A 3,750-nucleotide genomic window follows, 5' to 3' on the forward strand; every position below is an offset into this window, starting at 1 on the left:
CTTTCTCCTTGGGCCTGTTTCCTTTGCTTGGAAAATCGTCTAGGATAGTCGGGTAGTACCTTCTGCGATCCACATAGAGGAAAACAGCATGCCGGTTTTCGTGATCGATTACTTCTCCTACGGTAGCTAGGAATGGTCTCCCGAAAATGAGTGGCCTCTCCTTGTCTTTATCCATCTCCAGGACTTGGAAATCTGCTGGAACAATCTTGTCTCCCACTATAACTTGCAGATCATGAATCGCCCCTTCAGTATCTTTTTGAGATGAATCTCCAAAAATAACCTTAACCGTCGATGTCCTTAAGGTTTTTATGCCCAATTTTTTGGCAAACGTCTTCGACATGATGTTGACATTGGCTCCGGAATCGCACAGGCAGTCTGTAAACTTGATTCCTGAAATGAAACATTGGAAAACAAAACGTCCCGGATCGTCGGCTTTTGTAAGCCTTTGAAACGGTGATCGTTCAGGTACCTTAAATGGTGGCTGCTTGGCATCGACATCTTTGTACAGTGGTACAAAGATTGGGGTTTCTTCTTTCTTTCCATCGGTTCTGGCCTCTTGTTCTGGCAATGTGGTTATGGCATTTCAAAACCTCTTAGGGTTATCTTCAACTCTTCCTGGAAGAACTCCACTTTGCCTCTTCATAGGGTCGGCTGTTTGGGCAACTTGCACGTCTAGCTTTTTGACGTGCGAAGATAGAGATTCTAACTTACCGTTCAGATCATTGTACATGCAGTTGACTTTCATGTTCACGTCTTTAGATGCTTTTTCGTTCGCCATAACGAGCTGTTGGATGGACTGTTCAAGTCTACCGATTTGTGAAGCTAGCTGGTTCGTCTAGCTTTTTGACGAGCGAAGATAGAGATTCTAACTTACCGTTCAGATCATTGTACACGCAGTTGACTTTCACGTTCACGTCTTTAGATGCTTTTTCGTTCGTCATAACGAGCTGTTGGATGGACTGTTCAAGTCTACCGATTTGTTGTACAAATTGATTGTTAAAACCCATACCTTGGTAATTATATGGCTGTCGCGGTTAATATGGTCCTATTCCTCCGAAGTTTCCACCTTGAAACTTGTTTTGGAAGGATTTTTGCTGAGGTGGGTAGTACTGATCTTGAGGATTCTCCACATTTGGATTGCGGTAAGAGAGATTGTTGTAACTTGCATTCCAGAAGTTGTTGTTGAAGCCATTGTTGAAGCGATTTTGATATGGTACTAGTGCTCCTACATAGTTCACATCTTCTTCTTGAAAGGCTTGATTAATGTGATCAATATCACTAGGTCCTTCATCTTCTGCGCCATTGTTGTTCTCACAAGCATGGATTGGGCGATTGTTGCTCTTCAAAAGCTGGCTCATCATGTTCTTCAACTCGGTTATCTCCTTGTTGTCTGTACCGGTTTGCTTCGTCGATCGATCGTATTCAAGACAATCATTGCTATTGGCTTGAGCCAAATTTTCGATGAGGGCTCTTCCTTGGGCTATCGTCTTTTGTCCAAAATCTCAATTTCTAGTTGTATCAAGTGAAAGTTTGTATTTTGGTTGCAAACCTCGGTAAAATGTGCTCAGCAGGCTTGATCCATGAAATCCATGGTGAGGGCAATCACGTTCATACTCCTTAAAACGTTCCCAGGCTTCATAGAAAGATTCAGTTGGCCCTTGTTGAAAGTTTGAGATCTTTGTTCTCAACTGATTCGACCTTGACTTAGTATAGAAGTGGTTCAAGAAAGCAGTTTTACATTCTGGTGGAACTTGGTTTGCTAATGAAAAAGGGAACAACTTACACTTTAAATAGTCTGGTGGAACTTGGTTTGTTCTCATCATGCTGCAGATTTCTTCAAAGAGCTCGATATGGTCCATTGGGTGTTCAGAAAGAACTCCATGGAATTGGTTTTGCTTCACCAATGAGATGATTTGAGGCTTGACTTCAAACTCATTCCGGTTCGGAAATGGAACTTGAATTGCAGATCGGTTCTGAAAATTTTGAGTGGGTGCATCAAAATCGGCTATGCGATGGTTTCTGGCTTGTCTTTGGTGTTAACAGGGCGGTTAACGCGCCCATTCGGCTGCATTCCTTGGTGGTCACCATCGGTTGCATTGATGGGTGCATCAAGGTCTTCACGTTCTTCTCTCTCGCGGTTCTGGTGGTTTCTTGGAGGAACCTCATCCTCCTCTCCATCTTATCGAGCATGACGACCTCCTATGTGATCATTCTCTTCATTTTCTCCATGTTCGGACCCGTCTTGGTCCATATTTAAAGCTCGGTTGATAGGATCTCCAGGCTGGTCGTCGTTGGCCATTCCTTGCGTTCGTCTAAGTCTTTGAAGTTCTCTTTCGTGTCTGTCTATCTCGTCTAGAATGGGAATGTTTTCTACAGGTCTGCGCCTGGTATGCATGCAATTCAGAGAAAAACAAAAGAAGGGAAAGATAATTCAGCAAAACTTTAAGAAAGAACTAGAGATCAGGTGTCTAGAACAGAAGTTAAAACAAGAAAAATAGCAAAAGGCAGCGAAACAAATCCCCGGCAACGGCGCCAAAAACTTGATGTCGTGTGAACTGCGTGAGGAAATAAGTTTATCAAATTCAAATAGAGAGAAAGCTAAACCTCTAGATGTGATCATTGATCAGGGTGCTTTAAATGTGAATTCATGATGCTAAGCAAACAATGCAACACTTGCAAATCTTTAGTCTAGACTTCCAATTCAGATTAATTCATTCTCATGACAGAAATTCCTTTGTTAATTACCAATTGAAGACTAATTCCCATTAGATGAATAAACAATCAACAAGCATAAGGGTCCAAGTCTAAAATGACCAGACAGCCTCTTTGTGCATCAAAATAAGAGCTAAGAAAGACTGAATCTTATACAGAAAGATAAAGCAAGCATCACATGATCTCAAATTCCAATTAACTTAGAACTCTAATCTAGATTAATCCTCTCATGAAGGCACTAACCTCTATACTAATCCATTTTCAAACCAAATCATCATTTGTGAAATATGAATCAATGAGCATTAAGAAACAGTTCTAATATGTCAGTCATGCATTTAACAATCATTCCGATGACATTAATGCATAAACCCTTAGTTAGCTTTCATTCAGACATTTCATCAAACACTTTTGGTGCATGAAAAACCCAGATTCTAGACCCAAGTGATGTGCAAGGATCTAGCATTAGGATCAGCTAACTAAGGAAAGGAGAAGAGAATCTAAGCTAAAACAATCATTAATCTACATCTAAGCACCCTAATCTACACACCTAGGAGCTTAAAAAGATGACTACTCACTAATCATGAAGAACACATCTAATCTTTGGCAAGAGATGATGTTAATCATGATTAGAAGCAGAAGTGAGATAATGAGATGATAAGAAACAGACTTGGAATGATCAAATCCCTTCAGATATCTCTTAATCAAAAACGTTTTACACTAAAAAGGAAAGAAAACTAGAGAGAAAACTAAGTAGAAGATAACATGTCTAGGGTTTTTTCTCCAAAAAGCTATATATACTAAGTGCTAATGAACCGGGTCAGCCCGGAACAAACCGGGTCCTGACCCGGCTTTAGTGGGTAAAGAGGAAATACTGCTGGTTGGTCCAGTGTCTCCCAGGTAGCATGCCCAAGTCGCAGTAGATGAAGAACTTGTCTTGTGAGACTTAAATCGCTGTGTCTTAGCCGCACGCCCAAGTAGGAGTGTTTTGCGAGTCTTGCTGCGGCTTAATCTTCTTCTTCTTCAACTCGCAGGACCAAG

At 41.1% G+C, this 3,750-nt stretch overlaps 1 non-coding gene across 1 annotated transcript; it reads left to right on the top strand.

Moving 5' to 3' along the window:
• The first annotated feature begins 1,584 nt into the window (after positions 1 to 1,584).
• Positions 1,585 to 1,690, top strand: LOC112087345. The gene has a single exon (XR_002900030.1). It is a non-coding gene; the product is annotated as a small nucleolar RNA R71 (small nucleolar RNA).
• Positions 1,691 to 3,750: the final 2,060 nt, after the last annotated feature.

Source organism: Eutrema salsugineum, unplaced genomic scaffold (genome assembly GCF_000478725.1).
Source record: "Eutrema salsugineum unplaced genomic scaffold, Eutsalg1_0 scaffold_18, whole genome shotgun sequence".
NCBI classification, from domain to species: Eukaryota; Viridiplantae; Streptophyta; class Magnoliopsida; order Brassicales; family Brassicaceae; genus Eutrema; species Eutrema salsugineum.